Raw genomic sequence first — 25,332 nt, 5'->3', positions numbered from 1 at the left:
AAAAGGTTATCACTAGAAGATACATCCTTTCTTATTACTTTTGATGAATGTAAAAGTTTCCCATAGAGGTTTTCACTAGGAAATTTATAATTTTTCTTTTTCTTTCTTTTTTTTTAATTAATTTATTCATCTTCTTGAAAATAGTATTTAGGATAAATATTATATACAAAGATAGATTTATGATCTCTAAGAAGAATGTCATCATGAAGGCTCATTGTTCATGAAACCAATAAGATGTGTGGAACCTTGTTGGTCCTAATCAATAAGTTTACGATGTGAAAGGTGAAGTTAAATGGTAAGGATAAAGTAATTTCTAAATAGTGGTGATACATCTAGAGTACCATATGAATCTATAGGGAATGAGTTTTGATAAATTATTATTTGAGAATTTGGTGAAGAGGATTGTATCCCTTCCATGACTACATCACCTTTGTAATGAGGTCTTGAATATAGTTCTTTAAATTGATGGATTTTTTAGTGGACGACCCTTGATATTATCGTAATCACAATGGTCATTTTAGTTATACTTGGAAATTTTTTTTTTATACTCGTCAAATGGTTAGGTCATGGGAAAATTTACCATCCTTGCTTGAACAAGTCTTCTAAAGAAACATCCAGGGGTTTTATAAGAGGAGTGAAATTCCATTAAAAATTATTTTAACTATTTGGTTTATTCTTTCTTTAAGGAATAATGATGGTATTAGTGGCACATTTGGCCATTGTGGATTATTTTATGTTATATTTATTTGTAAATTGACCATATTTAGTATCAATGACACCGTCACTAACAACATTTTTATTTTTATTCCAAAACCTAGTTTTTTCATTAGATTTATTGTTATTTTCTTCCTTATAAATTTTGACTAAATCTTTCACAATGAGGGTTTTTTCAATGATAATCCCTTATATAATATAATAGAAAGAATATGCATACTTGATTTATAGGTGGAATTCTCTCTCTTGATTCAATTTTCCAATGAATATTTTGACATGTTTCTCAAGAATAGGACAAGGAAGAAACTTATTTAGTGTTATCTCCCTTTGTAAATTTCCTACAAAACTCTCTATTGCATTTCTTAGCATTGTAAAGGTCCAACGAGGTAACATCCATGCTTTGCATTATAGGAGAAATGTGCCACAAAATTATCAGATAAATTAGAAAATATGGAGATTGAACCATGAGGGAGGTGTATAAATTATTGGCAACATGTATAGATATGGTGAAATTCTCTTTGAATTAGTAATTGGATTCACCCATTCATTTTTATTTTTCAAATTGTAGACTTTAATATTATTTGGGAAATATTATGATTGAAATAGATATGTGCATAAGTTTTTTAACTTTTAGACTAGGTGTTTCTCCCCTGTACATTCTTAAGTAATATATTTATTATTCTCACTCTTGATTGAGATTTGTTGTTGGTTAGTGAACCACTTGACATGAGCTTAGGAAAGTAGTATATCAATTATTGGGTGACGGATCAAGATATGATATATTAAATGAAATATTAAGGTAGAAAGGATGGGATGATTGATAAAGATATGAAAGATTTTATGTTTGGTTATGTCATAAAGGATTAGGGTGAAAGTTGAGATGTGATTGGTTAGATTGGGTAATGTAAGTATGAGGTACAAGTTATGAATATTATTGTGGTTGAGAAGAATCCTAATAGATTTTTTGTAAAACCTATTTCTAGCCTTATACTATAAAACTATTGTCACATGCTGGTATGGTGATCAAATTCTTTGCTATGATATAATGCATATTGAATCTTGTTTTTTCCCAACCATTTTCTAGGTGGAATATAGAACTAGCACCATAGTCCAACTAGCACCATAGTCTTAATATAATATGGTGCTAGCATCATATTCTTTATAGTACCATAGTCCTTTTTGAATAGGGAAATGATAACCATAGTGATGCAATCATCGGTTGGGAGGGACCTCAAAGAGATCAATCCAGACTAGTCAACAAGAGTAAACACAACAAAAAATAAAGGATATGATGGAGGCAATGTAGAACAAAACGAATTATATCATAAAATCTAATTACAATCAACTGGTAACAACCGGGTTATAGAAACCGGCTCATTGGCCTACTAAATCATGCTCAATTATAGAACAAGTCAAAACCGAGACCTCAAATCTTCAGATCTAGCTTCTATGTTATGTCTATCACCTTCTATATGAATTTTGATGCTTAATTACAATAATTTATATGGTACAAGGGATCCGGTCGGCCCAAAAAGGATCAAATACTTAAGAATAAGACCTAACATGTAAAAACAACAAGGTCGACCTCTGCCAAAGAAATTCCTTCAAAAACTCCAAAGGATGAAGTGTAGATCAAAGGGAAGGTTAGCCACATGCCAAGGAACATCAGAGTCAATGCTTAGAGCTTTGCAAGCTATGGAAGGGATCCAATAGATCACAAATACAAATAGGTCCAGGCAACTGGTACAAGAAAACTGTCTCGAAAACCAGTAGCGATAACTTGCGAGAAAATGATCCAAATGATCCGTGATTTAGGAATAAGGTAGATGGTTAACTCTTCAAGAAAAAATCAAACTCCTCAAGATTTGGTGAGCCAATGCCAGAAAATGCAGAATGAAATGTTGAAACTACAAAAGAGAAAGCAAATTAGAAAGGAAATATTTTTGGTTGATGCAAGATTGCCAAGAAGTGGGATACTCCTACATCACATAGTCCCCCTAGATTGAACCCAAATTTGAATATCTCAGTCTACCAATTCATGATAATTGATTTGCAATCCTCGTATTTTAATATGATCATCGACATTTAGCATAAATAATACAATACATTAGTAACCCTGTGTAAGAGCATATTTCCTAGTTTATTTTTATTAAGAGTTACTAAGATCACTTCCTAGAGAAATTAATAAAATTTCTTATGATCTAATCATAATAGAGTAGCAAGTTAAAACAATCTTCATGAAAATAAAATTTTATGATTGATCTTGTCATTTCATGTTATGTTATTGCATCAAAACTTGAGAGTCGTATCCAAAGAGCTTTGAATCATCAACAATATTAAGTTTGAGGTATAATACTGTGAATTTAATTATTCCTTATGGTTTTTGACCTCTTCCCTACAAGGGTAAGCTCTCTTTCTTATCTATCATCATTATAGGGTTAATTATAGATCCAAGATTTAACCTAGGAAGACCCCTATATACCAAACGCTATTTTTCTCTATTATGTGTGAAAATTTCATGTTTATCACAAAAGGATTATGCTTAACACACTCAAAGACTAAGAGAAGAGGGTTAATCACTCTAAAAAAAAAATTAAATATTTACCACAATCCAATCATAAAAATATTAATTAGATCAACAACAATGGAAGATGAAGAAATGTATACTAATGCACATAAAAGAAAAAGATTTAAATGGAAAACCCTAACAAGGTAAAAACCACAGTGAAATATCTAATAATATACAAATATTAATTATAATTTGTTTTAAGGATCATTGCCTAAGGAAGCACACTACTCCAAGAAGGACTTGTTACAAAGATATTCACTATCTTTGAGTAAGATACAGGGAGCTTCTCAAGAGGTTCAATCTATCATAAGAAGATACATGAATAGTTAAAATACAATGAACAAGCCTTCAGCTTCACAACATCCAACAATCTCCTTATAATGTGACTACATTGACACATTACCCTAAGTAAGTATTTGGTAGTTCTGATCCAAAATTTTTACTACAATCATTTACTACTTCCTTTTTGTATATTTCACACTCCACGTAATCCATACTCTTCCAACTAATTTTATCTTCTATATATAATCCTCAAACAAAGAAAACATCAAATTAGGTCAGCTAAAATAGGAGAAAAGCAATCACCCCAACTACCTAAGCTCAAAACATATTTGTAGTGTAAGTTGTCTAATCTAGGTGATAGAGAAGACCTAAAAAAAATATTACATCCTTTTATGTCACCCCAAACAATAGTAAATCTAATGCACATCCTCTAAAGTTAGAAATAGGGCAGTGTGTAGATGAAACATATATCACTTAGCTAGTCCCAAAAATATAACTTTCAAATGAATTTACTCAATGTGGTTCACCATGATACATAATAGGGACCAAAAAAAACTCATCATGACCTCTAATGCTAGCACAAAGCTCCAAATGCATAGTTCAAGAAAGAGAATTAACCATGTTAGCTAGATAATCATAAATCACCCTAAAATTTGACACCAAACAATATGAGGCACCAAAATGCTCAATCAACATCATGTGGACCAAATAGACACATTTCTAGAACATCCAACTACATTTCTATACACTTCTTTAAAATTATCATTCCAAAAAAAGATGACACAACCATACTGACACAAATTTATTCATGCATAGAAAACTATGAAATACAATCATGATCTATAGAATATTATCAAATATACATGTGGTTCATTTCATCACCTTAAGTTAAAACTGACAAATTGTAAACACAATAAAAACATTTCCTCCAAGCCACAACAACAAACACAATATTGCTAAAAATTACAAAGCATTTTCTAGACCGACCCTAACAAAGAACCAAATTTCCAATATTCACCGAAAACATATACTAAAACACTAGAGACCTAAATAGATAGGAGAAAAATATCCATAGAGAATACAATCTGAATCCCAAATTACAAGACCATATCTATAGGAATCGAGGAATGTGCATTATTCTCCTAGATAGTCTTGAATATATCATTCTACATATTTACAATTCACCAACTTGTAATAGCTAGAACATTCTTGTAGCACCATTTTCTCACTTATTATAAATAATAGAGATTTAAAAATAATTTTTATCATACACAAGACCATCAAATCCATATCCACTTCATCACCATGCTTCTAATCCTCATTTCAATACTTCTAATCATCATCACTACTGATAAAGACATGCAATTATCATTATGGTTCAACACTATTATTAACATTATCACAAGCTGAATAGACTCAAAAATAAAGATAGGTGAATGTTATAAAATATGTTCAATGATGCAAGGGAAACTTATACAAAGAGTGTTAAGAAATTTGTGATAACCAGAGTTTATAAACACAATAGTTGTAATAACTACACTCAGCATGCATATAAAATAGTTAGACAATGTAATATATGCCAACATTCTCCCCTTATTACATTGAACCTAAAACTTTCCCTAGGGACCCCCCCTTAAGGTTTACACAACATAACTTATTGATTACATTATATTAGTACACATTTTTTCTAAGATCATCTCTTGAGGAAGAAAATCATGAACCAAGCAAGACTCCATCAAGTTGTCTCTTGACCCTCGAAAAGGTATAGCTTTGAGTTGTATTCTTAAGCTCTCAGTACCAAACTCTCAAATCGTAGAGCCTTGAATTTTTCAACAATGATCTCTAAGAGATATGACAAATCTCTATCATTTTCTAATGACCACAAAAGGGTATAATTATCAATCATATACTCTAAAGCTCACTTGATAGCAATCCATATTAAGCTCAAAACCAAATTTCAAACCTATCTCAAAAATATAACATTCACAATAAATGTATTCTTCAAATTTGTCAGCATCAACAAAGAAAGATAAAAGGAAAGCATAAATGAAAAATACCAAAAATGCTTCTCATGTAGGACGCCATCTCAAAGTGAGAAGAAACTCCAAATGATGGAAATTTGCCAAACTCCAAAATGAATATGTTATAGTTTATCCATGTAATAGCTTCGATGAATCTTTGGAGTTGTTGTCAATTATTGCACATAAAGCTTCAATTTTGATGGCTTCAATGAGACTTCTAATGGGCTTATTTCTATTATAGATACCCTTGATATAGCCAAAGAGAAATGTAATCATTAGTGCATTCTTAGAAATGGGTTTTAACATATAAGTAATTAATGGAACCAAACTTCCAATCACATAACCCTTAGCTATAGTAAATACACTTTATGGTTCAATTTTTTTTCTGTAGCTTCTCAAAATCCAATTCAAGTCTCATAAAAAATTCACTTTTGAGCACCAGTTATAAAAAGATAGATTGCTTGATTAACACATCTCATGGGAGATATATCAAGAACAATAGTTGGAGAATCATTTCTAGCTGCATCTTCTTTTGAACCAATATAAATGATAGCATCATAAATGACTTGTATTAGATTTTAATCAATAAATAGATAAATAATTTCCAATAGCATTCTTAACTATACTAGATATACATAATCTTTCTAATGAGAATTGAGGTTTTCAAACTAGAGAAATAAAATGGACAACCACCAAATAGTGCCTCCATAGGCACCAAATCTGTTATTTTTTCTTTTGAACTTGAGGAATTTGAAATATCCTATCTTATCGGTTGTCACACCGTTTGCTTGGTTTGTAGAAAATACAATATCAAGCATATACTTCAATGGTCCAATCTTCAGGCCATTTTCATATCTTTTTGAATGCCTAGGAATAAGTAAAAATTATAGCTCAAATTATTATCAAATAGATCAAATTACTAACAAATGATTTTGATGTATCAATGACATTCCCTTACAAAGATGAAAATGCCTCTATTGTTTACAGAATACAAACACTCTCATTTTCAAATTCTAATAGATCTTAACATGTGCACTTCTTCTATATTTTTGATGCATTTGATACACCTTATACCAATCAAATTATCTGAGAAAAATGGCCCACTTTACAAGAAACTCATCTAATTTATTTATCTCGTAATAACTTGTAGCATCGTAAATTATCACCAACCCAATTTACACCTCATGTTTGTGCCACTACTTTAGTGTGTCCCCTTTTGAATTTTCTATTTGGATCTATTCAATGCCTTAACTCTAATTTTGATACCTCATACACCTACCAAATGATTCCTTGAAGAGGTGTCCTCCTTCCTAGGCCTAAATTTTGGTCCCTGATTGAGGACCCAACACCTTGGCCTCCCTCATTGAGACCTAATTTTTGAGAGAAGGTTGGGACCTATCTCCCTAATGGGACATTAAGTTGGTGGCTCAATATGACCGTTGAAAGTTAGCCTGATTAGTAAATTGGCCTAGATCCTCATATATAAAGGCATTTGTTCAACTTAATTTCATCCTAACAAGCTATCCATTCAAGCATTGAAGTTTCATCATCAAGTATTTGTAGAGTTCTTCAAGGCTGCATATCCTTCATTCATCCATTATGGAGCAACATTACACCATTCATATGTAAGAATGTCTATGTGATTAGGGTTTTGTCATGTTCATGTCATTCCATGCAACATATGTGTTTACATTTAAAAACCAAAGCATTGTTATCAGTCATTAAAGATTTGAGCTATACCTTTCCATTATTTATTTCAGTATTTACAATATTTCATTCAACTTTAATGCCTAAACTAGGGTTTGACTTAGGAAAAACCCTATTTCCAACCTATTTCCCCTTCTTTCTATGTGTAGGAAGCCGGTACGGAGCTAAGACCTTAAAAATAAGCTTTATTTATAGTGATGAATCATTCTCTTATTGGAGTACAAAATGTCTGGAGAACTAGAGTGACCACCACACCAGTCCTGATGAATCAGGAGCTCCTTTTGGGAACAAGGCTGAATCATCTTACAATCCTCAAATCCAAGTTCATGGCTCAATCTGATGACTCTAGCTCACTGCTCACGCATTTGAACTTCAATTTTATCCCATTTACCCTAATTTAAATATCTTCAACAAATCAGTTCTACTCAAGGGAAAGAAGAGGCTCATCCAAGATCCCTAGAATCTGATCAACATTTATACCTCTTAGTTTTAGACCTATCAAATTCCTATCTTTCCCTAATCTATTGGTCCCTAAGTAAAAAATTAGCGGTTTTCATCCTTCTTGTGGTGGAACCCTTAATATTTTCACAATTAGATTTTGGTGAACCTGATTCCTTACACCTTTAATTATGATTTGTGTTCTTAGATTTCAATTTTTGTGCTATTTAAAATTCAAATTCACATTTATAATTTTAACTTCTAATTGAATTTAAATAATTTAGAGGTTAATTTCACAAAACCCCTAATTTTAAAATTCTAAAATTGACCTTGTGGGTTATCTAATTTGGATTAATTGTTTCAAATATGATTTAAAAGAATGTTAAATCTCAATTTCAAATTCATAGATCTCATTTCAAGTTACATAAATTTAAAGGATTGATTCATAAAAACACTAATTTATTTTGGTTAATTGGATTTGTGAGTTGCAAAATTTTACCACTTTAATTTTCAAATCTGATTTTAAAAATTAATAACGACACTTAATAGATCTGAGTTTTTTTGTATCATGTGATTACTCTTATTTTCATTTATATTTATCATAATCATGTGTTGGATAGTGGCTTCTTTCATTTCACATTTCTTCTTTTCATTCATAGCACTTTAACATATTGCTTTTTTAGAATTTCTAAATTTCTCCCATTCAATCAATTAGATACCAAAGCTTTCATTTATAGTGCATGTTGTTTTATTGTAATATTTTTAGGAAAATTAATTGCATATATAGACCACCTTAAAGGTTTTGTAGATCCCATTTATAGACATGTTAATGGAAAACCTAATACTTGCACCTCTCCTAGGGTATTTAATGTGAATGGAAAACAAGCTAATACTCCTACCAATGATCTCTCTAATAGAGAGTGGGCATTGAAGAGACCTGGCACTATCTTCTTCTCATACACATACCCTATTGCAAGAGGGCCAAGATCAAAATATTGGTATTTCAATCTCTCTATATCCTCCCTATTCTCCTAGAGACTATCTTACTCATCAAAAAATTTGTAGAAAAGATGGTGTAATGCATTTTATTTGTCTCCATACATAGAATGAAGAAAATGTTAGATCTAAGAGGATAAATATCTTCCTTCCCAACCCACCAAAGAGGGTATTCATGATGATAGAAATGAAAATCCTCCTCCACAAGATATTCCTTCTTCATCTACTTGTTCCTTTTCTCTTTCAAAACTAACTTACACTACAAATTTAAAGGAGATTCATTATAATTTTCCTCCTCCTTTTCAACTAAGAGATTCTTATAGGAGTGTCTTTCACATAATATCAAAATAAGTTTTTATAGGACAAGGACTCAAAATATTTGTACAATGAATGATAGTCCCTATAAACCCTCCAACACAACCTCGCATAGAAGGCCTAACACATTATCATAATTCTCCTATGGAAGATCTCCTTAGGATTCAAGGCTTCAAAGATCACCTTGGAAGACAAATTATTATCATTCATCTAAAATTGCTTCTTCTTAAAAAACTCCTTTTAGCTCATATCACCAAATTAATGATCATACTTCCAATGATTGTCCCGATTTTCAAAAATGGAATGCAAGGACTCATTGATAGAGGCATAATTAGAATTATAGATGACAATCCTTCTACTTCTAAAATTTTTTCCTACAATACAAGAGACAAGGCCTAATCCTATTGATGACAAGGAAAGGTTATCAATTCAAATCTTTTGCAAATTAAAGTATGATAAGAATGTTGTTTTTTCTTTTGTAAAATTTAGTAAGAAGCATAAAGAAGATATTGAGAATTGTCTTTTTCATCATGTAGGTTCTCATTCTCTTGGAAATGTAAAGGATTTAAGGAACTTGTTCAAGAACAATTTGATAGGGCTCAAATAGATCTTTTATTTGATATTACTCTCTTTCTTGGTAAGAAAGTAGTGCGACAATGTTTCAATATCAAACATTTTGGGGAAACCATATTTCTTTCTTCTCTCTCTCTAAAATATCATTATTCCTGTTAAGGATTCACATTTTTCATGTTTTGATATCCTTTCTTGTTTGGAGTGGTATATCTTTTATGATTAATCTCTCTTTAGTGGAATATTTAACCTTTCATATAAATTTTATTTACATTCTTTCTCTTTTCCATTGAAGATCAAGTCTTCTTTAGAGTTGCATTTAACATATATTAATGTCCTTTATTACATTGTATATTTAATCATGTGAGTGCATTTTGCATTTTCTTATGTTTAATCTCTCCTTAGAGGTTGTGTAATTCTTTTTCACTTGGAAATGTATATCTAATATAAACTTACCCTTCACATTGGGTCAAAACTGTGTTTTCCTTAATCAAGAATCTCTTTTAGTTAGCAATGGGAGAAGGGTATGCATTCTTGTTCTCATTCCTTTCTTTTATTAGAAGATATTATGTTTGTTTGAGAAACCCCTCTTGGAGGTAGATGTACATTTTGAGGAAAGATCTCTTCTCCTACAAGGATCCTCTTTACACATGGCAAGATATCTCTTTTTCAACTATCTTATCCTTGATTATAATAGTATTTCCTCTTTAGCTTGGATTTATGAAATTCTTTCCTAAAAGGGCATCTCTTTGGTGTTGAACACATGTATCTTTGTTTCTATCTTCCTTAAGACATAAACATAGGGCTATGTTGACATATTAATGGGGAGACACTCATATCACCCTCTTTGTAATATATTGTACTATATTATTGCATGTCATTTTTGGATGCCTTAAATTATAGGGTGTTTAGACTCAAAACCAGATAAAATAAAATATTATATAAGATGTGTTGGTTAATAGATTTTTCCTTCTTAAATACTTTTTAAAAATGACACAAATGCCCAAATCAAAAGACCAAAAAAAGAACCAATAGTTGAGTCACTTGTAATGAAATTTGCAAGTGCTCTCTGAATTTTGATACGAAGGTACAACTCCATTTATTGGATAAAATGTATATTTTTTTCATAAGCTTTTAATCATAAAGCAATAAAGGAAACTAACATCTACTCATAGCCATGACACAGACGCAAACAAAAAATTTATAAACAAGAGGATACTGGAGTAAAAGACAGAAAGATCCTTGCCCAGATACCCACAACAAAGATGACAAGGATTAAATAATTTTCTTTCAAATGTATGAATGAATGAGAAATCAAAGTCTCTGGAAAAAAATAAACATAACTGAGATGCACAAGAAAGTATTAAGAGAATAACTGGATTGACTCATACACCAAATTATAGTCAAAATAAATACACACAAACACAAAAATCTGAAATATATTTCTTTCTTTCTCAGAATGCAAATAGAACAATTGAAAGATAGTCTTATTCTTGCACAATAGTTATGCCCAAAAATAGAAAAATACATTCTTTTTCCCCCTTTACAATAGAAAATCAGAAATCTCTCCTTGCTGCCCTTTTTTTTTTACAGTAGAAAAAAATTAAAAATACCCATGCTCTTTCTTTTTCATTATATATATAGCCTCCTTTTTCGATGAGACTTTCAGTTTTAAAAGAACTGGTTCTTGGAAATGATTATTGATTACAAAATATTTCTTCTAACCTTTCACCTTCTCATGAAATTGTTTCTCTCCAATTGATTTAAAACATTTTTTAAATGTTTTAAATTGATGTACATAAATGACTAAGAAAGTTTTAATTTTCTATAGCCACTTTTTATAAAACTCACCACGGGTTAACCGCGCATCCTGGGCCATGAAAATTTGCGAGCAGATATGATATTTAAAATTGCAAATGGGTATTTAACCATTTTTGAACAACTTGCCAAATAAAAGTACTTCCTTTATAAACTGACCATGCCAACCATATTGTTGTACTTTGAAAATATTAAAATAATAAATCATGTGAGCTCATATAGTAATAAAATTTGAAAGCAAATACAAGAGCAAGGAAAAAAAATAAAATCCAAGAAAGTTTATTGATGAAGTAAATGTTACCAAGAGAAATGCAAAAACCTTGGAGCAATCACCCAAATGTGAAGAAGGAGGCACAAGAACTTTTGAAAGGGGAAAAGAAAAGAAAAATCCCTTGTGATATTATGAATGAGGCAATGCCTAAAATGAGAGAGAGAGAGAGAGAGAGCAAGAAGCTCTTTACAATATTGTCATTAAGAAAAAATGAGAGAGGAGACATCTCTTAAATAGAGATGAGGAGAGGAGTTACAAAGTAACTCCCAAATCTATGAATGCCACCATTCATAAAATGTGTGTGCCATGTGTCCACATCCTCTTATGGAGGAAATCTAATATTCCTTAATAAAGGAAAATAAAAGAAATGACTTGTCCTCACACATGTACTAGAGGACAAATTACATGTAGGAATTCCAAAGGAATATCCTAAACTAAATACAAATAAACCTAAGCTAAGTAAAGATTAAATATTCTAACACCCCCCCTTAAGCTTTACTTGGGGAGTTTACATCAAACCCTTCAATGGGTTGCAATCCAAGATTTTTACAATGAAATTGGAACTTTTCTTTACAAAGTGGCTTGGTCAATATATCTGCAACTTGGTCTTCACCCTTGCAATAGAGGAGTGAAACTTGCTTGTCTTCAATTTGTTCTCTAATAAAGTGGTGTTGGAGAGAAATGTGTTTTGTCCTTGCATGGAAAACTGGATTTTTAGCCAAGGCAATGGCACTTTGGTTGTCACAATACAATTGAGTTGGTTCGTGTTCAGGTAGACCCAAATCTTTAAGTAATCTTCTAAGCCACAAGACTTCTTTGGAAGCATTAGTGCATCCTTTGTACTAAGCTTCAGTGGATCCAAGAGAGGTAGATTTTTGCTTTTTACTATTCCAAGAAATTGCTCCTGATCCAACAAAAAAACAATAACCACAAGTAGATTTCCCATCATTGGGATCTCCACCTAGATCGGAATCAGTAAAACCTTTTAAAGTAAAATCAGAATTTACATCATAAAACAAACCTACATTAATAGTTCCTTTAATATATCTTAAAATTCTCTTAGCAACTTTAAAGTGTGTTTGTTGAGGTTTGGACATGAATCTTGAAACCAAACCAACACTATAAGCAATATCCGGCCTAGTAAGAGTTAAATAATTCAAACTTCCAACTAATTGTCTATACAAAGTAGGATCAACAAGAGGAGTTTGCATATCAAGCATTAACTTAGTGCCTAATTCAATAGGAATTGAAACATGATGAGCATCATTCATTTTAAACTTATCTATGAGATCTTGAGCATATTTACTTTGAGATAAGAAAATTCCTTTAGAGGTTTGCCAAATTTGCATTCCTAAGAAATAATGTAAAAGACCTAAATCAGTCATTTGAAATTTTTGATTAAGTTGAAACTTAATATCAGAAATCAAAGTATTGGAACTTGAAGTAAGAATCAAATCATCTACATACAAGATAATAATGATAATATCATCTTCACTGTGTTTTATATACAAGTTAGGATCATTTTTACTTCTAATAAAGCCTTGAGAAAGAAAGAATGCATTAATCTTTGAATACCACTCCCTAGGAGATTGCTTTAATCCATAAATTGATTTCTTTAATTTACAAACTAAGTGTGCATTACCTTCTTTAATAAAACTAGGAGGTTGAGACATATAAATTTCCTCATGTAAATCACCATTAAGAAAAGCACTTTTAACATCCATTTGGTGAATAGGCCAATTCATTCTAGAAGCTAAAGCAAGCACAAGTTTAATTGTAGGCATTTTAGCAACAGGAGCAAAAGTTTTAGTATAATCTAAGCCTTCAATTTGAGAAAAACCTCTAGCAACTAATCTAGCTTTAAATTTACTAACTTGATTATTAGCATTCAATTTAGTTTTCCAAAGCCACTTTCAAGAAACAAGATTTTTACCATGAGGCAAGGGAACTAAATCCCAAGTTTGGTTAGAAGTTAAAGTATCATATTCTTCCTTCATTGCTTTTTGCCAATGTGGTTGATTTTTAGCTTGATCAAATGTTTTAGGATCATTAGAATTCATAATAGTAGTCATTAAAGCATAATTACAATAATTAACTCTTCTAGCTTGAAGTCTATCCATTCTAGCTAAGTATTCATCACTATCTTGAATTAAAGATTTAAACCATTTAGGTCTTCTTTTAGAAGTAATGGATTCATCACTAGAAGAAGAGTCATGAGGAGTAGAGTTATTATTATCATCATCACTATCACTAGAAGGAATAGAAAGAGATGCATTAGGAGTAGGGTTAAGAGAAGGAGGTTGGTCCTCCACAAGCACAACTTTGCTTTGAGCAAGTTCATCATCCTCTACTTTAGAACAATCATGAATGCCTTTTTCTGCAATACAAACATCTCTTGCAACTTTTACCTTGTTAGTAATAGGATTGTAAACTCTATAACCTTTAGTATTTTCATCATAACCAACAAAAATAAAACGAGAAGATTTAGCATCTAATTTTTTTCTTTTCTCCTTAGGTTTGTGAACATAAGCTATGGAACCAAAAATTCTTAAATTCTGCAAATTAGGCTTTCTACCAGACCAAGCATCTTCAGGAGTTTTATCCTTTAAGGCTTTGGTAGGTGTTCTATTAATTAAATAAGTTGCACAAGCCATAGCTTCAGCCCAAAACTTGTAATCCATATTTTTTGCATGCAATAAACATCTAGCCATTTCAACAATTGTCCTATGCTTCCGTTCTGCCACACCATTTTGTTGTGGTGTATAAGGAACGGTAAGCTCATGTTTAATTCCAAACGATTTCAAATAAGCATTAAATGCATTATTGACATATTCTCGTCCATTGTCAGTATGAAGAATCTTAATTTTAGAACCAGATTGCCTTTCTACAAACATATGAAATTCAGTAAACACATCAAGCACTTGATCCTTACTATGAAGGAAATATATCCATGTTCTCCTTGAAAAATCATCAACAAAGGTAAGAGCATACCTTGAACCTTGGATGGAGGGATTCTCCATGGGACCCAAGAGATCACTATGAACTAGATGCAATTTAGTATATGCCCTCCAAGATTGACCATGAGGAAAGAGTTCCATATTATAAGGAACTTTATAAGGAACTTATTAAAAGAAAACTTTATAAGGAACTTTTTATAATCCAGAACATCTCTAGGTGAGACCGGTGCCTTATCCATTGGGAAATGGAGACAGAGAAATTGTAGGAATAAAGGGCGCTGGTTTGTAGAGGGGTGGACAAGAACATGGCAAGAATTTAAAACTAACAAGACAAAATCACTAAATCCTACAACAAACTAATTTTTATTTTTACAAGTATGTATAGGGGTGGGAAACCCTTTTACCTCAGGAAGTACCCAAGGTTGTTCAAGTGAAACCATTAACTGGCTGGGAATAATTTGAGCCCTTCCTTAACAATGGATTGTGACCATGAAATGTAGCTAAGTATAATGGTCCTTTAGTGACTGCTTCACTGCTAACTCTCAGATTCACAAAATGTAACGATAATATGTATACACACTCATATCCAAATAACCATTTTTGATTAAAAACTTCTAGATCACAGTATGTTTCTTTCCATGATTCCTGTATGACCTCTATAAAATGACCCAACTCAACATTGACTATTGGTTCACTATATTCATTAGGAAGTGGGAAAGAAATTTTGAAGACCAAGCTTTCCTCCTTTGGATCAAAAAAACCATTTTCAATGCATGTGAATGATGACTGCAACTTTTGGAGATTATATTCTTCTAGAATGGGATCAGATTTGACAAGGATGTCTTCTTCATTTTTTAGACAAATTAAATCATCACTAAAAGCACTATACTTTTCAATCATATCCTCACCAAAATCCATCAGAAACTCATCATATTCTTTAACTCCATTATTATTAATTGAATGATCAACATGAAACTCAAGACACTAAAATGGAATTTTTTCAATATTTTTTGCAAGAAAAGAATTTTTAGGAGTAAAAGAGGATATTACCTTCTCTTGTGATTCTTCTCCATTTTCTTGATCAAGAAATTTAAGAGATGAGCATTCAGGCTTCAACACACACAAATATGATTGATTAATTTATTCTACGAACACAATCTTTCTCTCAGCTTCATCACCAAAACTAAAAATGCCATTTCTTAATTACAATCCAAATGTTTTTATTTAGCCTTATGCAAAATGCTATCCTTTTCTTGATCTTTTTCATCAATGTCAAAAGTAAAAGTTTCTAATTCAAGAGGAAATGGAGGTGCAGATATGTCAGAATTCATACCTTTCTTTGCATCGCCAAAATTGTGAACAAAAGCATCTATATCAACTTTATTAACATTACCATTGACATCTTCAACTCCACACCATGGATTATGACCTCAACCCTTTAGGAACCAATCAGAAACATTGAAATTCTTATATTCTTCTGGGAATGCCTCTTTTTGAAGTTGTTCAACATGACTCACTTGCATGCATCTCAAAAGATTCTTAGGCTTCTCACTTCTATCCTGGTGCAGATTTTGTGCTGATGTTATTGGCACAACATCTTGTTCATCCATGATACTAAGATTATATGAAAGATGACGATCTGAAGGAACACAATATTCATCATTTCCAAGCTCCTCCTTAATCTTTTTCAACTTTTCTACTATTACTTGCAATTGATGAGTTTATTTCTTAAGATATTTAAGTTGATAGCATATATGGTGCATATTTATGGTCTTTAGAAGCGTCTAACCCTTTATTTTCTACCTCACAAATACTTTTTTTGAAGGCATTTAAAAATTCATGAAGTGTCTCATCATCTTCAACCAACACTTCTAGGAAAGTCGGTGGAAGCCTTCTTTTATTGGGATGGATTTGAACCCAAGGTGCTGATAAGTCATTCCAGTCAATCGAAGTCTGTACAACATCTTTCTCACCAAAAATTGAAAAGTTATTAGACATCATCTCTTCATCTTCTTTTAGCTGTTTTGGTCTCTTTACCACAGTCTGCAAATTTATGAGTCTCTTGCTCCAAGTTCTTGAGTCAATAATATATTTGATGTACACTTTTAATAGAAGTATAGATCTGAAATCTTTAGATGGATTCAATCCTTTACTCTTAGCTTCACATATGCTATCTTTGAAAAACATTCCAAAAACTTTGAAGTGTTGGGTCATCTTCAACATTGATTTCTTCAATTGTTGGTGCGTATCTTCTTCTGAATCAGTTGTTTTTCTTGGCTTGGCCATCAACCATCATTATGAGATCTTTTAATTCAATAGAGTCACCGGCCTTATGTATGGAAAGGCATCATTTATATTTTTGAGGAAATATGAAAGCACTAGCACTTTGATTATTTTCCCTAGCAGAGTCACCAAAAATGTGTTGGTTAACAAATTTGTCCTTCTTAAATACATTTCAAAAATGACTCACAAATGCCCAAATCAAAAGACAAAAAAAAAACAATAGTTGAGTCACTTGTAATGTAAATTGCAAGTGCTCTCTCAATTTTTATATGAAGGTACAACTCCCTTAATTGGATAAAATGTATGTTTTTCAAATATGCTTTTAACCAGAAAGAAAAAAAGGCAACTAACATTTTCTCATAGCCATTACACAAACGTGAACTACAGATTTATAAACAAGAGGATACTGGATTAAAAGACACAAATATCCTTGGCCAGATACCCACAGCAAAGAGGAAAAAGATTAAATAATTTTCTTTCTAACATATGAATGAATGAGAAATCAAAGTTTGTGCAACAAACATACACATAACTGAGATGCACGATAAATCGCTAAAAGAATAACTAGACTGATTCACAAACCAAAATTTTAATCAAAAGAAATACACACAAATACACAGATCTGAAATATATTTCTTCCTTTCTCAAAATGCAAATCGAATGACTCAAAGATCATCTTATTCTTCCACAACAATTATGCTGAAAAAACAAAAAACTACACTTTTTTCCCCTTTACAATAGAAAATAAAAAATCTCTCCTTGTGATGCAGAGGTATTTGATCCACCCATGGCTTCTTACCAACAAGGTTTACTAACCTTATTCCTTCCCTGGGCTTCACCAAGGTACTCAAACTTAGGCCTCAACTTCAAAGGTTTAATCCTACACCTTCTAGGATCTTAACATGCCCTATTAGACATTTTCCATCAGGTTTGACTCACCTACTTGACTGGTTCATCAACAATCCCTTACCTGAGTTCTATCTAGGCTTAATCCCAATAGCCTTTATCAGCAAGTAATTTGAACTTTACTCCAAACTTTCCCAAGACACTTGTCAAATAAATTATATTTTTGGATATGCTTTTGGGAGTAAAATAGCATATATCAAACACAAGTATGACTCCTTTGGACCAACAGTACGGACCAATACCTTGCTACTGCACAACACCTACAACACTAGTTTTGGGACAGTCAACTATAGATGCACCAAAATGATGGATTTAACCTTCAAATGACTTCAAATAATTCTCAAAACATATACAAAACACATTTGAAAGAGCTTAGATCAAAATGAAGAGATAAAACAATAATATGTTTCAGATTTCACTCATCAATGTAGGGAAAATGTTGAATTTTATTGCAGCAATTTGGTATTACAAATATCAATCTTCAAAATAAACCCCAAAAAACACTCCACAGTGGAGAATGAGGGTTTTAAACACATTTTGACCCCCCAAACCAAAAATAACTCCCATAACTACCTAAGAGCCAACTAGCCATTGGAATCCACCATTTGAATGTGTGAAATTGACAATACTTGACATTTTGTCCTTATATTATCAAGAAACTCAACCTAATGATCTAAACACTCTTAAAACATAATATGGACCCCATTTTGACACTTACCATACCTTCTTAACATTTATTACATAAATTTTCTCATTTGACAACATTGACACAATTTTGACACAACTAGACAACTTGACTCAACTTGACTCACCCATGACAAATATTGGCTTTACATGTCTTATTACATTATTTTAGGTCTCAAATGACCCTCATTCCATCCATCCATGCCTTATAGACATGGTAGACCTTATAGGCCCCTTAGGTGCTCCTACACCACCTTGCTGCCCTTTTTTTTTACAAAAGAAAAAAAGATTCCCCAATGCTCTTTCTTCTCATTACATATATAACCTCCTTCTTTCTTGATGACACTTTCAGTTTTAAAATAACTAGTTTTTGGAAATGATTATTGATTACAAAATGTTTCTTTTAACCTTTCACCTTCCCATGAAATTGCTACTCTCCAAGTGATTTAAAACATTTTAAAAATATTTTAAATTACTACACATAAATGACTAAGAAAGTTTTAATTTTTTCTGCAGCTACTTTTTATTAAATTCACCACAGATTAACCGGGCATCCTAGGCCATGAAAATTTGCGAGCAGTTATGGTATTTAAAATTACAGATGGTTTTTAACCATTTTATAGCAACTCACCAAATAATGGTACTTGCTTTGTAAACTAACCCTACCAACCATATTGTTGCACTGAGAAAATATTAAAATCATACATCATGCGCATGGTCATAAAATTAAATTTGGGAGCATTTAAGACCAATATATTAGGTGGGTTATCTTTAGATTTTGAAAATTTGCAACTTTGTTTTGGCTGCATTTTTTGGACTAGCAGATATATGTGTAGAATTGGACTGTTAGACTGAACTGTTGAACCACTTAACCGACTGAACCACTAAACATTTTTATGTTGGTTCAAAGGTTCAATGCAAAAGAAAAATTCATAACTTTCAGCAGAAAAAATCCATTTCCCACGAAATTTTGAGAGCAGAATGAAGGGTTGAACCTTTAAACCTTTGAACCTTGAAGCTTTGAACCTTTTAACTATGGGGTTGAATAAGAATATTCAAAATTATATATTTTCTTAATAAAAAAGCTACGACTTGGGGAAGCGACAACTTTTTAAAATTTCCAAGCTCAAAAACCAGGGTAACAAGATGCTTCATGCCCAAAACTAGATGCAACATTTGATATATGTCTTAGATAAGGTGCACATTATCAAAACTAGAGAAAAAAAACTCTTACATGGGATTCCCTTGAAGCCAAACATATTGTATATGTCTTGTATGAAGTTACACATTCTCGAAATAAAAGAAAACAAACTCTTATACAAGATGTTCCCTAAAGTAGACCTCCTCCTTGGCACTTTATTTTGCATTTTATATATTAAACAGGTTGATGTAGACTTGAAACCAAAGGAACAAACTCTTATACAGGGTGTTACAAAATTGAAACCAAACATCACTTGTGCACATGCACAAGGATAATTGGAACTAGCAAGACATAGCGACTAATCATACTCTCCTCCCCAACATGGATCACATAGAAAACCACATCTAGAGTGTGTATACATGTTCTCTCTCATTATTCTTGTGGATCACTTAGAAAATTACATCTACTGTGTACTCATGGTCTATCTCTTTCTTTCTTCTCATGAACTCATAGTTTTTCTATTAATGGTTCATGGATGATGTATGCTTTTCTCTATTATGTTATCACTTGTGTTCTTGAGATGGGATGTTTCAAGAATGATGTTAGTGTTTGAGACATTTAGATACCGAGGTCTTATTTTTGGTCTTTAGCTTTTGAGTTGTGTTGACTTTTGATTTTCTCCTTTGTCTTTGTTTCTCTTTTATTTGTCTTTTTGTGTTTGTCTTATTTTGTGTGCCCTTGCATGAATTTGAGTGAGTTAAGATCTTAAGATTTGAAGCTTAGTTCATCAAAATTAGTCATGTCTTATACTCCTTGTGATTGTTCTCCTCATTTCTCCTCTCTTTCATCTCTTTTGTCTACTTTACTAAGCGTATTTGCATACGCTCATACTCTTGTTAAAGTGAGGGCTAAATGTAGCATCATAAATTTTCATTGGGCCGTTTTACACCTCATGTTTGTGCCCTTAATTTAGCGTAACTCTCCCTCATCTTCTATATTGGTTTGTTTAGTGCCCAAACTCCAATTTAGGAGGACTAGGGCACTGGCCTAGCACCCTGGTCCCCTCATTAAGACCTAATTTTTGAGAGAAGGTTGGGACCTATCTCTCCAATGGGAAATTAAGTTGGTGGCTCAATATGACCATTGGAGGTTGGCCTAATAGGTAAATAGATACTCATATATAAATGTATTTTATCAACTTAGTTTCATCCTAACAAGCTATCCATTCAAGCATTCAACCTAAATCATTCAAGTATTGAAGTATTTATCATCAAGATTTTCTAGAGATCTTCAAGGATACACATTCTTAATTCATCCCTTGTGGAGAAATATTACATCATTCATATGCAAGCATGTGTGTGATTAGGGTTTTTCCATGTTCATGTCATTTCATACATATGTGATTACATTAAGGAAGAAAAGCACCATTATCAGTCATTGTAGATCTAAGCTATACCTTTCCACTATTTATTTTAGTATTTACAATAATTCATTCATGGTTATGCAATGTGGAAAAATTTATTTAGGGTTTGCAACATAGAAGGGAGAAACCAATAAATGAATTTAAGTTTGGAACATTACATTCAAAAGCGGGAAGGGAATCCACTAGATTTAGTCACAAATTACACAAGGACTGAATACTAAATGGATTGAATTAATTTTGATTTCTTCTTTTGTAAATTGAAATGCTAAAATTAGGTAAAGTGCTAAAAAATAAAGGTAAAAGCATGTAGAAAGTAAGCTACAGATGTGGGATTGAGTTAGGCACCTGGAATTGAGTATTGTATGCTGAGTCAAAACTTCTCCATAGAAAAAAATCCTAAAAATATAGGACCATGACGCGACACCACAGTTCTCCAAAAATTTTGCACACCAAAAAGGTTTGATATGTCTCTGTGAATGAAACTTATTCTAAAGAGTACAACCCCATACCTATTTCTTGCACATAGAAAAGATGGGGAAAAAGGTTGGGAATAGGGGTTTTCCTAAGTCAAACCCCATTTTGGAATCAACCTTTAATGAAATATTGCAAACACCCAAAATAAATAATGGAAAGGTATACCTCAGATCTGCAATGAATGATAATGATGCTTTTCTTTTTGAATATAATCACATATGTAGTATGAAAATGGCATGAACATGACAAAAACCCTAATCACATAAACATGCTTGTAAATGTGTGATGTAATGATTTTACACAATGGATAGATAAATAATATGCAACCTTGAAGACCTCTAGGAATGCTTGGTAATGGATACTTCAATGGTTGAATGCTTGATTACTTGATTTCTTGTGCTCCCAATTTTCCGTATATCATAAATGAGAGGGGAAGACCTCCTTATATACTTGCCCCATTCTCAATTATGTTAATTTTTGACATAGATCGACATAGGGAAAGGTTTCCCACTCAAATTAAAGATAGGACCTAGGGTTTAAAATGGGCCTCGATTAGGGAGGAGAATGGCATCGCACCATGGTCCCAGTGAGGACCAAGCCACCATTCCCTAGTTCTAACCCATATTTGGGCTAGGGTTAAGGTGCAATGCAAGGTGAAATGTGATAAAATGACATTTATTGCATGGTACAAGCATAAATGAGTCCCGATCAAGCATGAGGATGGGGACCCAAAGGTGAGGGCCCCAAATGATGTCAAAATTGCAAAGGGTACAATTTTAGGATGCTACATTTAGCCCCCACTTTAGCGGGAGTATGAGCTTGTGCAAATAATCATGGTAAAGTAGAGGAAGGAGATATGAAGAGGATACTAAATGTGGAGCAAAATCACAAGGAGTATAACAGATCACTAATTTCAAGGAATCAAGTCCCTAATATTAGGATCTTAACTCACTCAAACTTATGCAAGGGAACACAAAACAAGACAAAAACAAAAAATTCAAAAAAAGACAAAAGGGAAAACAAAGGTAAAGACAAAAGACACAAAAGATAAATACCAAAAACAAGACCTCAATTCAGCTAGCCAAAGAGAACTCAATATCAAAAATGTCTCAACAACTAACATCATTATTGAAAAATGCTATCTCACAAACACACGTGATCACATAAAAGAGCAAGGAAAGAATAATCCATGAACTATCTATTGGCAATTTGAAGGAATTGATAATGTGTTGCATTGATGTTTGTCATTGATGTCAACACTAGTTGTTTTGTTGTCTATCTGGTTCCGGTAGAGAGGTTGGATTATTAAGTTGATCTAGAGATCTTTTCTGGTATATTCTAGTTGTTACAATTGGTTTGGATTGGTTATTCATGTGCATATCAAATTTAGATGGTTTGGGATTTAATGATCCAGAAGCTATAATTTGTTCTAGCAAGCCTTTTGGTTACTGGTAAAGGTTTTACTAATAGAGCTTTGTTGAAGATCTTTTGATGAGTCCTATAAGTGTTGTTGGTACAACTTCTAGAAAGTTACCACACTACTGATGGTCATCATGTTTGTGTTCCAGTTGATCGGTGGTGTTTCATTTGGATTATGGTGACCTATTTTAGGTCTGGTTCTATTCTGTTAGGTTATTTGGCTGATGCTCTCGATGCGTTACTGGTTAGATTTATTGTTTGGTTTATGTTATTTTAGTCTTAGGCCGACTTGGTTTATCATTGGATTGAAGGATTATGTAATGGATTTATTGTATTATCTTTTAGGTGGCTGACCTAATTGTTTAGGTCTTGAGTTGGTATAAATATGATGTAAGATCTCTTTGTAGATTATGGGTTATGGGATTATCTATGTGCGAATAAAGTTGTAATTATATGCAGAGGTTTTGGTCAATCATAGGTGATCGAATTGGGTTTGTGTAAGAGGTTAAAGACCTCTTGTATTAAGCTTAACTAGAACTATACTCAGGAATAGGAGATGCTATTCTTGCAATTCGTTCATCTTTCTGGATTGTAGTCTGGATTTCTTTTGTAGTGAGTGATGCTCCTGTGATGAGTAGTGCACTCTAGGTTGTTGTCCTTCTTGCATGTGCAAGCCCCTCTTATTGTTATCACATACTTACTATAGAAGTATTATCTAACTATGGATACGCTTCCCACCCTGGTTCTTCCATCTACCATGTTTTCCATGTATAAATCTTAGTGTTATGTGTTGTGGATGGTTGGTAATTATTTTGTGATTTATGTTTGTGCATAATTGTTATCTCTTCTATTTCAGTAAAAGGTTTTGTGTGCTTAAAGTTTCATAATCTTTTGACAACTGATTCACCCCCCCTCTCAGTTTTCCACCAGTTATACTAACAATTGGTATCAGAGCCTAGTCCTCTCTGTAGAAGCTTAACTGCTTAAGGAAGACCATATGGAATCTAATAGTCTATCTATAGCTATTTTCCAGAGACAAACCCCTAATCTTTATTCAACAAATTACAGAGTGTGGAAGATTCAGATGGAGACTCATTTGAGATGTATTGGGAAAGAAATTTGGGATATCACTAGGAAAGGCTATACCACTTATAATCCGACATCTAGCGATCCTCCTCTAGAAGACTTGGATAAGAACATTGAAAATGACTGTAGAGCTAGAGAAGCCCTCTTGAGTGCACTTTTTGATCAGCAAATAATGGGATTAAGTGACCATTCACCTACAAAGGCTATATGGTATAAGTTGGAGACTCTGAATGAAGGTGACCCTACTATTAAAATTGCTAAAATTGATGGTTACTAAGTGTGGTATGAGAACCTGAAAAATTGAAGAAGATGAGAGGATTACTACTTTTATGGAAAGAGTTAATAAAATTGTTATGGGAATTCAATATTGTGGTGTATCTTTGAGCAAATATTAGATTGTTTCTAAAGTACTGAGAGTTTTGCCATCGACTTACAAGATGAAGGCTACTGCAATTAATGAGATTGATAACAATGTCTAACACTTATGTCAACAGGGATACTTTGGTCAAAAATTTATCTGCCTTTGAGCTTGAAGAATTTGGTCCTCAAGGAGTTGCAAAGACTGAATCTTCTTTTCATGCATCTACATCATTAACTGGCAAGAGTGATTGGAAAGATTTATATGCAAAGGAACTGGAGGAAATGACGAAAGAAGATGAAGAGTTTGAGAAACTTGAATCCCTATTTGCTAGAAGAGTACCTATAGGTTTGACAAGTAGTAAGTATGAAAGAAAATCACCTTTTAAATGTTTTCCATGTAATAAGATAGGTCATTTTGCATCTAGATGTGTTGAAGGAATTCAAGATTTGAGGAGAAATCTAGAAGATCTTTTAGGCCTAACCATGATTATCAGAATAAGCATAAGTATAGGAGGAACAAAGAAAAAACATGTTACTATGTGGATGAGGAAGGTGTGACTAATTATGATGATGAACCGAAACAAGATTCAACTAGTGGATCCAACAGTGGAAAGGAATGGGTATTTTTGGCTATCAAGGAAGATGCCCCGGAACCTGTCATTCAAAATGAGGAAAAGGATCTTGTTGCTAAAATTGAAGACAAGGATGAATGGGTGATAGATAGTGGATGTTCACATCATATGACTGGAGATAAAAGGAAGTTTTTATCTTTGAAAGAATTTGATGGTGGTCTTGTTATATTTGGAGATGACAAAGCATACATGATAAGAGGAAGAGGAACTATATCATTAGATGGAAAGAATAACACTGATAATGTTTATTATGTTGAAGGTTTAAG

The sequence above is a fragment of the Cryptomeria japonica genome, chromosome 9, assembly GCF_030272615.1.
Source record: "Cryptomeria japonica chromosome 9, Sugi_1.0, whole genome shotgun sequence".
Classification (NCBI taxonomy): domain Eukaryota; kingdom Viridiplantae; phylum Streptophyta; class Pinopsida; order Cupressales; family Cupressaceae; genus Cryptomeria; species Cryptomeria japonica.
This window is presented reverse-complemented; position numbering follows the sequence as displayed.